Genomic DNA, 11,666 nt, shown 5'->3' on the forward strand with positions numbered 1-11,666 from the left:
GGGGGCGTACCAAATGATTCAATAACACACCGCGTCCCTAATTTGTCAATTTGGCAATTTGTCACTATAATCAATTACCAGATAACATTTCTGGACAAAAACAGCCTTTGCATTGGAATCTAATTTTGCTTTTAATAGAGTGATCAATGACATAGCAGTCCAGTCTTCAAATGTCACCTGCTCAAGGGGTTTGTATATTAACTCACAATGATTATATCAAGAACCTGTTTGGCATGTAATTAAGTTAAACTGTCTTTGAACTTACCATCATCTTTCTCCAAATAAGTATCTAGTGCTTTGAAGTTTGTGTCTCACACTTACCTGGTTAGTACCTAGAGCGTAGGGGACTGTTAAACAAAGTATTACCTGCATATCTTCATTAGGGTGTAACAGAGGTACACCCTACACCCTCTGCTGCCCATTGGCTCCATTAACCTCTAGTAAACCAAAGAGCGTGTTGATTTAGTAGTCAGATAGGTGTTTTTGGAAAAATGAATGTGGAACTGTGGTCACCTGAGAGCCTGTTGTCAGGTAAACAGTTGGTATGAACCTTTCCTGTCGTCACCCGTGCTGTGCATTTCGCTCCTACTAAACCATTAGGTAAAATGTGATAGCATTGCTTTATGTGTTTGTTTCAAAGTGGCTTGCTTTTTATGTGTTTTCATGCAAATTCTTTTCAATAGGACATGATTGATCAGCTGCAGTTCCTGTCTGTCCCTCAACAGGAACTGACTTTAGTTTAGAAGCCTTGGACTCGTTCTGAAAGGGCAGGAATTGCATCAGACTCGCAGGCGGCGACAATGTGTCCATCTTTTCCCACAACAAAAAAATGCCAGGGTTTTGGCTTGGAGCTTGAGCAGTTATGGGGAAGTGGTTTGAACTCTTTTTTCGCATGGTCAGGTTTTTGAGATTCAACCAATTTTGGTGGTTCTGTTTTTGAAAGTTCGGTTTTTGGAAGCTTTTTATTTCTTTGTCATCATCAGTGTCAACTGGCTCTTTAACTCTGCAACTTGTCTCTTTAATTCACTCATAAGCAAACTCAGAGTGCATTACAATCCAGGCACTGTGTATGTGCACTGCAGCTTTGTGCTTTGCCATGCTAAGATGCTGTTTCATTCTCATAGCCTTGGCCCCTTGTTTGTCTTTGACTGTGTGTAGCAGCAGCTCAGCAAATGGTGGGTGGGTTATCCCTCTTATATTCTAATTGCAGGTCAGCCAGTAAGCTATTGTCCCAACAGCCTCTGTTTGAGGAGGTGCTTGTCAACATCATGAGCAGGGACTCCACCTGCTCTCACTGCAAGGAGGTGCCAAATGAAGGTGCTGAAGGTAAGCTGATGGCTTCTCTCCCATATCCCCCAAGATATTCCCCCAACATTTCTTCAACTTTGCCATATGCCGAAACTAAAAGCTGTAAATAAGCTGTTGGTGGGGCTTCAGGACTGAGGTGTCTGATAACAGCAGTATCTGGAGCAAGAAGGCTTTCAAGAACTTTTGTGTTGTCTCAGTGTTTGGAACTGAAGAGTCATTCATCATCAGTTCAACATGAGAATGCCATGTATCATATTCCGCTTCACTGTAGGATCTCGGGGGCGCACGGTGGTGCAGTGGGTAGCGCTGTCGCCTCACAGCAAGAATGGCCTGGGTTCGATTCCCGGCCGGATGACCAGGATCATTTCTGCATGTTCTCCTTGTGTCTGCGTGGGTTTCCTCCCACAGTCCAAAGACATGCGGTCAGGCCAATTGGACATGCTAAATTGCCCCTAGGTGTGGATGTGTATGTCTGTCTGTCTGTCTGTCTGCCCTGCGATAGTTGGTGTAGGCCTATGAGATTATCTTGGAGATTAATAAGGTTGCCCTTAGGTCTGGTAAGTAGACACCTATGGGATTTTTCTGGAGATAAATGAGGCAGTGGTCTGGTCTAGTTGGTATAGAAGCGTGGTATTGTTTTGGAGATTAATAAGGTTCAGAGTGAATGGTGTGTATTCGTATCTAGGTAGTACACATCTTTACAAGCTTGTCTAAAGTAGTCTTTACTTTCATTTTACTGAAAATGAACACAATAGGATCTGTAAGTGGGTGGAGCAATATCATGTTTCATCAGATTAAACTAGACAGACAATACACTTCCCTGTCATAAAGGCCACATTCAAATCCCACTCGAAAGGAACACAACCTCTCAATAGGTGAGTCCATGAAAATCTGTACACATCTTTATCTACTTGTAAAATATATTGGCTAGTCATCATTGCAGTATTGAGAAGATCATTTATGACTGTAGATTTTTCTTAAAAAATATTTATTGATAGATTAGTGCGTTTAGTGTTTTTACAACACAGCCTAACATCCAAATAGTGAGCTAGTGAGAAAACTCATCTTTTTTGCTTCCTAGGCTAATACTGGTGTTCTGGGTTCTCTTTCTCTAAGAAGATATAACAGACTGCGTTCCAAGGTACAACAAGGTAATAAAGTTTGTAATACTGCAGATACAGAATTACGGTTTAATGTTTTAGCCCATCAAGATATATAGATATATAAGAAATAGACCAAATGGACTTTACAATGATGAAAATATGTTCATATAAGGTCTTGTGTGTTGCACTTAGTTACTGCACATTCATTTTCTTTTGACTTGTTACACTAAAGCGGAGTTTTTTTCGGTTTTATTATGTGTTAAGATGTTGAAGACAAACATAGTCAGATGTTGAAGGCTAGTGCATTTCTTTTTCAAGAAATTGCTTACTTTCAACCCATATGTGTATATGCGTACAAAATGATCATTTCTTAGCTGCATTTTGCACTGTTGGGCTGCAAGATCCAGTTTTTTACATTCCTACGTAGTGAGCAGTGAGCTGTTTGGGATTCAGCCTCAGCGTGAGAAGAGGGGCGCTGCTGGATTGGTGCTAAATAAGACTTGCGGTGGTAATTTGGTGACCAGAAAGTTCTTATAAAGTTAAAGTATTTACATTAAACTTACATAAGTATTTACATTTAAGAAAAAAAAAAACAAATGACACTTTAAATAATCAACTCTTTATTTTGCCTAAAAACAAACAACATTTTCAATTCAGAAAAATGACAGCATGACTGACAAGGCCTGGTTTCTGTGTGCACCGCAAGCCGGATGTGCAGTGTTGTGTTAGCAGAGCGTTGCTATAAAATGGTTACTATAGAATAAATGTCCAATGTTCAAGTTCATTTTTACACTCTGCTCATATGATTATAAAGCGTTCAGCATCACTTATCATGCTTGGCATACGCTGCAAGCTGAAACAAGCTAGTCTAGTAACGTTAGCTGAGGAAAATTACCTTTAGCTGTTTGCCTAAAAGGCTGGCTGTCAGAGGCATGAGCACCGCTGCACATTGATGCGGAGTGTCAGCGCCGGTGCACTTACCTCTATTCAAAACATAGTCAGATGTTGAAGGCTAGTGCATTTCTTTTTCAAGAAATTGCTTACTTTCAACCCATATGTGTATATGCGTACAATATTATGTTTTATGTAATGCACTGTACAGATTATGGAAATATACTTTAAGATAATTGATCCTCTTAAACTCATCTAATACAAGAGGACTTAACACAAAAGGTGCAAATATTTCAATGCAACAAATGCCAGAAATGCTAGAGCAATGTTAAATTAATCTTTGCATTTTTAGCCCAAATTACATAAATAACAAATTAGATTTTGTGGTTACTAATACCTGCCTTTTAAAAGATTTTTGCTGGCTACTGTAATGGACTAATTGCCAATTAATAATTATAGTTTTACTGGATTTTATAGTCAGTTTTAATTTTTTAATTTTTGTTTTGTTTAAAAAACAGGAAAAAGATACATGGTAACATGATGACTGCCAAGATATATAATCCTATCATTGAGAGGTACTGGTGACAAGTTATTTTGCAGCCGCCTTATCTACAGACCATAAAACGCATAAAAGTAACTAATCCTAAGTATATTCACAAGAGGCAATCTGAAGGGTCCAAGCACTGTTTTGCAAGACTCCAGTTTAGCAATTAATGTTGTAATGCCTCATTTTGATGTATGTCCACCAGTCTTTTCAGGCTTTACAAGTACTTTACAAAAGGACAAACTGTTCCCTTCAGTTTACATCTGAGGCAAGAATATCTGTATCAACACATTTAACTTATCTTGCTGCAAGGTGTTCAGAAAAAGGAGTTCTGTCATTTGAAACCACTTTTGGAGTTCTGTCATTCCCCAGGAGAGGAATCTACACATGTGGCAAGTTTGGTCACAATCAGAAAATGTATGAATGAAATTTAGCCAAGTAAGTTTGAAAAAGCCGCCAACACTGTTCAGTTAACATGTTCTGGCCATATTGCCTTAAAAAATCACCGTTTTTTATATATATTGTCATACAGACAAGAAACTAGAAATGCTTAGGAGTAATTTGAAAAGTGCTGTTTGTGAGCAACTGACAATTATGGACATATGATGCATTTTAGAGTGCAAAAAAAAAAGTCCACCAGCAAAATGATAAAAGATATATCTAACTATGTGACTAGCACCCCAGTGGCTGATTCAGTAGTTCTGACACAGTGATCTGTATTTTATAGCACCCCTGCTGCTCGAACCAAATTTTAAGCCATTTGCATCTCTGAATGAGCACTTAAACATGCATGACATGTATATATAAATAAATACTTATTTCTACTCTAATAACACATGCATGGACTGGGTGTTGTGAGCTGTGTTAACCTACCTAGCCTTTACGGCAGCAGCTATGAAGTGAAGGATTTTTTTTTCTTTTCAGAAAAAAAGGATGTTAGCCGCCTTGCATACATCTTTGTTAAAAAAGATTTTATTTTAAGCTGTGAGATGAGCTTTAGTTGGCTGTACTCCACACTTATGGAGACTGACAAAGTTTAGTTGATGAACTTGGCTAAAATCTGCCTCCCTTGATAGGAAAGGGATTGACCGACATTTGAAATGGCCAACCACAAAGTGATTTTACACAAGTGGAAGGCAAATGAAAGGCCGGTCAAAACATTTGCAGCCTTATAGAGGGAGATATTCATGTTCACTTCCTAAGTGTGTAGGGTGTCCACCAACTGGAAGTTGCTCTTGCTAACAGCTAAAGCAATAATTTTTTTTTCAGAAGTAACAGGTTATTAAAACCTATTTTTAGGAGAGTCAGTTAGTTTCAGTATTTCACTAGAATAGCTACTCATCATAAGGAGGATTTGCAGGGGCTCTAAGACTGGAATCCAGATATGATCATAAAGGTATTCCCCCTACAGTAACATAAGCGTTTTTGAATCATAGCCATGTATAATTCTCTTCAATTAGAATTTAGTAAAAGTCTTTTCACGTGTTTGCTTAATCGCAGGGCCTTTGCTATTTCGAATGTTAACACTCTAGTCATTCTTTTGAAGTCAGATTTGTGCAGGCTGGGCAAAAACCTAGGACTAGTTGTAAATTAAATGTACAAATGTGTTTTGTCTTTTGATGAACTTGAGTAGAATTTGGTCACAAAGACATTCTTGAAAAGGAAAAAACATCTGCCTTGGATGGTGTGATTTGTTAAAAAGAATTTAATTTATTTTAAATTTACTTCAAATCTCTGACTAATCTGGTGTAGTTTATGCAAAGAGAAGCAATTATTTGCCATGTTAAACCATGTTAAGCATGTCAAAATGCTAGAAATGTTGAGTTGACGATTCTAACTAATGTTTCAACTAATTTCTCTTCATTTTTTTTTTTGCTCTGGTGAAGGAATTTGGAAAATGACAGTTTTGGTCAACATACATTAACATCAGTCAGGGATCTACCTCAGAACTCAGACCTGATGGAATATTACACTGTTCCTTCACAACATGGCAAACAAATGCCATTAAAGACCGACATCAGAGACCGTCTCTCGAACCTTGATGTTGTGTGGGCTAATAAGTTTGAGGGTGAAAACATCAGTCCAGAAAATGCCAAAGAGAAAGAATCTGAATTTTACAGAGGTTCACCACCACAGTGGCTGAACTTCAATTGGGCTGAAAAGGAGGGGTCCCCCTTTGTTAAACGTGATATGTATGAAGTAATACGGAAGAAGATTGACATAAACAAACAGACGAGCAGAAGCATCACTCATGTCAACTTATTCCACCAACCCGGAAGTGGAGGGTCCACTCTGGCCATGCAGATACTATGGGACCTGAGAAAAAAGCTCAGGTGTGCCAAAGTGGTCACTTCTACAACAGACACGAAGGCTGTTGCATGTCAAGTGGTGCAGTTATTTAATGCAGGTGGTCCTGAAAACCAGAACACTGTTCTGCTTCTTCTGGACAATGCAAGTGATGAGCATACATTTGAAAAAAACCTTGAAGACAGTCTTGTTGATGAGATGAAAGCAAAGAATGTCACTGCCACTGTCCCCGTGGTCATCATTTTAAACTGTGTCCGCCAGCTGACAACAACAAGGAGCACAACACTGTGCACAAGTCTTTCAGAAGAGGAGAAAAACAAACTGAAGGAAAAACAAGCTGAAATCACTCAAAGACATGGAGACAGACATGCTAAGTTCCATGCTTTTAACATTATGCTGGGCGATTACAGTCCATCTGTTGTTACAGAGATCTGTACAATTCTCCATCCTATTAAGAAGAGAAAGAGGTCTCGTAAAGCGCAACTTTTAGCATATTTAGCACTGATTCATTCATACGTCCCTGGTTCTTCTCTTTCCCACAATACATGCCAACAGTTTCTTGATAAGAAAAATATAAGTCTTGGCAACTTCTCTTTGGAGCATCGAATGCAACCCTTCACAGATATTCTGGTTATATTCTCTAGCCAGGAGGGAGGGAACAGGAGTGAGGACAAACATGTACGCATGGCACACCCCATGATTGCTGAGGAATGTCTACGATTACTGACTTCAGCTGGTGTAACCAGAAGTGACATCACAAGGAATCTTCTGACAGACCTCTGCAGTGACCCAGTGCCATTGTACATGGTGAAAACCATCAAAAAAATACTCACAAAACGGGAAACAAAGTCAGAAAGTCAAGAAAAGTTTTCCAGACTGATCCAAATTATTGAAAATGCAGAAGGAAAAGTCATGTGTGCTTCAGTACTGAAAGCAGCCTCAAAGAAATTTAAGCAAGATCCATTTCTTCCACAAGCTCTTGCTCGTTTCTGTTACCTCAGGAAGAACGATTACCAAGGAGCTGAACATTGGGCTGTGATTGCAATAGAGAGAGATAAGGAGAACTCTTTCATTAGAGACACGCTTGGACAAGTCCGTAAAAACCACCTACTGAAAGTTGTGAATAATACACAACGTCCACCGAAAGCTCGAGAAATCTTGCTGATTGGAAAACAAGCGATTGAAGCTTTTCAAGAAGAGGCTAATACAGCCATAAAAGAGCTGGGACCAGAGATGAAAGACCATGGTGTGACAAGAATATCCAACTCCTTTAACAACAGGGGAATTTTTGGCTATATGCTGGTTGCACACACCATTTTCTTCCATATTACAAAACGTAACATAGGATGGTCCAAGGTTCTTACAAAGGAAGTATCCCCACAGACTTTCTTTACCTCTTGTCCAGGTGAAAAATGTGGAAAGTATTCTACTCTTCTTACTAGTCTCAGAGATGAAGTTGAGAAAAAGTTTGAGTTTTTTGAACAGTATCTTACTTACTCAAAGCCAAGCATTGACAAGGATGAGCCAAGTTACTTTCGGCCAAGTATCGAGGACTGCTACAACCAATATGTAACAGAAGGTAGGGAGACAAAAACATTGCTACAAACGCTCAAAGAAAGAAAGGTCAGCACATTTGCGGGACTGCTGAACGCTCCGGATTCAGACCTAGAACTGATCACAGAGCAGTTGAGAGAATTACATTTGTATTCACCGACTGATGCTGATGTTGTCCAAAAGTACATTCTTGCAAACATCATCTTGAGTCAAAGAAATGCCACATCTCCAGTGCTCAGGCCACTGGGAGAACTTCAGTCCATTCTAAAGGGATTCTGGGAAGAACAGAAAGACAAAAGAAGCCCAGAGTTCTACCTCTTGGTCCTTTTGCTGTTTTGGCCTGATGAGGAGCAGGTCAAAGAGAACTCCCCAGACATAGCCGAATGTGTGAAGTATATGCTTGTATCATTTGAGAGGATGTACCAAAATTACCTGCGCTCCCGCTTTCTGGTGCCGCTCTTTTTCCTCAGAGGAGGGCGAGGCCTCCAGAAACTTGTCCATACATCACGAATAGACAAAACCTGCACTGATCGTATTCACAAAGGAGATGAAAGCGCCGAAATCCCTGGTCTTCAACGTGTGCATGGACGGGTGCAAAGTTACAGGGTATTTTTTGTTAAAGGATTAAAGGAGATTGAGGTTTCTCCCCAACATCCAGCCAGCGTCCGTCGCCAAGGAGTGGTCTCTTTCTATCTTGGCTTCAACATCAAAGGACCTGTGGCTTACAATATAAGATATGAGCAGTAAATGTACAGTACTGTGCAGAAGTCAGAGTGTCCTTTAATTTATTTAAATTCCTAGTCAAGTACGTTGTTCATTTTACAGAAGATATTTGTGAAGAGAATAAATACAAAATAATGTTCTTGCATAAGAAAAAGGTAATCAAAGGAGAAAAACTGGAGCTCTAAAAAATTGCTATTAGGTGTGAAAAAAATCCCTGCAGATTTCTTTAGAAAAACTGAAAGCAAGTTTCCTGAAAAGAATGGAATCTATCATGAAGGAAGAGATTGGACACATTTAAATACTGAAAATTGTTGTTGTTGTTGCTGAGGCTGAAGATTAGGATTCGGTCTAGGTACAGGGATCAATGGAATACAACCCAACATAACCTCCAATTGGGACGCAGTTATAAGACATTCTAGACCTTTAGTATAATTACAAATACCAGTGTCAAGTTCAATCAGCTAAATAAAAAGCGACCTTCTTTTCAAGGCATGAGTTAAAATTTGATCTTGTTTCTTTCAAATGCTATTTGATTTCTTCATTCCTCATTTGCACAAAGCAAACACATTGACATGTCATACAGTGCAGATATGCTGGAGCAAATAGTGAGTTATTAATGAAGATCTTTAAGAAGTCCAATGATTGTTTGGCTGATAGCTTGACAAATCTGACCATGTGAAGAAGAAGGAAAGAATTGGTTTTGAGTGTTGTCTGTTTTTAAATATGAACTTCTCGGTGGTGTAATGTGGATTACTTCATTTACATGGAAAGTGTAAACGCAACTGAGTGAGAAATTTTATGTGCTGTTTAGTGACATATAAGTTGGATATTGAGATGAAAGTAGATAATATTACATACTGTGTTCTTTTCAATAAAGGACTATTCTAATGAGAATTGCCAAAAGTCATTTTTTGCTTGGAAATAAACTGACAACCGGAACCTGTGTGGCAGAATTATGAAAACTGTGTTGTTTTACGAACCTTCATTAACAACCCTGTAAAATTGAAACATCCCCTGAAAGCAGATCAGGAAGTTATTATTACTGTTCAGTCAGGACCAGTCTGTCAAAGAAAATATTTTATTTACATTTCCAGTAAAACATATCTGGTGGTATGGCTCTGTTCTGGAACTTCCCTTCCCTTCAGCATGCATACATGGAAAGCCTAAGGCAGGGAGAGCAGCAGAGAGACCCCAGTACAGAACAGAGCAGGCATCAATGGCAAAAACTTGACAATAGCTTGACATAGAGTAAGTCAGACACAGCATGAAGTTGGAGTTGGAGCGTCGAAGTGGTTTATGTTTTCATATATAATGTAATATATGTTATTACTTGACTCAGACTCGCAGTATCCAGGTCTTGGTCTTGACTCAAACTTGAATCTATAGTGATCTTGACTACAGTTCAAGTTGTGCTATCCTGCAGCTCCAAGGCCATGAACGAAGGCCGACTGTCATGTTAGCACCGAGCTAGTCTCTAAGTGAAGCAACAGAGATACAATTTATGTTCAAATGGGAGTAGAAGATGGTCGACTCCTTTAGTTTGAGGCATGTCAACACATTCCAAAGCTACAGAGTCTACGACATCACACAGCTCACACAGAGAGAGACAGCAGAGAAAGTTAACCATAGAACATCTTGTAACTATATTACAGTGGCAGATTGCCTGTAGCCAGGATAATAAGGGCAAACTTTATAACTTTGTTGCATTCCAAGAATGTTGCGCTGAAACAGTTTGAGCAGTGCATTGTAATATTTAAGGTATTGTTTATATTTTGTCTTTAAAGGGAAATACCACCTACTTCTACAATGGCTTTTACAAATATAGCCATTTTAGTTACCATCCAAAACCACCAGTGAACCTACACATGTTTTCTGGTTTTGTATATATGCAATGTTTGATGGTAAAATAGTGGAAAATCTAAAACTTTTTTGGGGGGGACTATTTTGCCTTAGAACATCCTTCATGCATCCCTCCACGATGAATAGATTAAATACGTTGATTAAAATACGTTTTACACCAAAACATTGACAAATACTGTAAAATCAATGTCTCAGACATCAGGCAGTGAATTCATAATCATTTCATTTAATATCTTTCTGTGAGGGAGCTTTTAGAGGTGGACGTCTGGTTCCTATCACCACCACTGTGAACAAATCTGACTCTAAGTTTCTCTATAACAGAGCATTTCACACCAAACCACTCTGAACGACCTTGTTCGCATGAAAACCATTTAAATATGTGGACCAAATTTGTGGGGAACCACTTAGTGTAGACATTACCATGACAATGAGCATCGCTTGAGTCCAGTCAGCGTGAGAGGGGCAGCAGTGTGTTACCTGTTTTTCAGTGTTTAGGTGGTGCTCTTGTGTTTCTAATTATTTTGAAATTACGGCAGACTCTGGAAAACACAGAAGTCTGGAGAGGCCATGAGGTAGTAAGAATTTTCTGGATTGGTATTTTGAGATCAAAATACAGGAGCCTAAATATCTTGTGATTATCTTGTGATCACGAGATAACAAAAGTTGTTATCTTGAGATCACAAGATAATTAAATTTTGATCTCAAGATAACAATGGAATTATTTGTGATCTCAAAATAAAGTTAACTTAGCTTAACTATCTTGTGATCTCAAGATAAAGTTATCTTGGGACATGGGAGTAAAGATTTTGAAACTGTGACAATGTTTACATACTACATCAAATTCTTTTATTTCAAATAAGCAAGAAAAGTTCAGTTGGCCATCATATGGGCTCTCTCACGTATTGCAGGGACAGCACGAGGCTCTTTTTTATGTATTTTTATCTCCCTCATAGATGTTAGAGTCATAACGAGTTTTATAAAACGAACACATTAGAGTTATAAAGTCTTCTTAATGGCTAAGAATAAAACTTACTGCATGAGAATTATTTTTTTGCATTACTGTGTAACAATTTCACCTCCCATCTTATTGTTTTAAAGTTCAAAAAGTGATCTGTTGCTCCAAGTAAAAAAAAAATGCATTATAATATTTGTTTTTCGACAAGAGGTCTTGTAAATTGTAATTATAAAGCCCAATAGGCTACTGCATAAATCACGCTGCACCTGCACCAATTACAAGCTTCTCCCCAGAGCCCCGCCCTCCTGCGTGTGGATTGGTCAGCAGGTCGTACTCACAAGACGTGCGCCAATCCTCGCGTACACAGCAGGATGACACTAGCCAATCAGAGCACAGGAGGTCACAGCTGCGTCATGGCGTT

The sequence above is a fragment of the Colossoma macropomum genome, unplaced genomic scaffold (genome assembly GCF_904425465.1).
Source record: "Colossoma macropomum unplaced genomic scaffold, Colossoma_macropomum, whole genome shotgun sequence".
Lineage (NCBI taxonomy): Eukaryota > Metazoa > Chordata > Actinopteri > Characiformes > Serrasalmidae > Colossoma > Colossoma macropomum.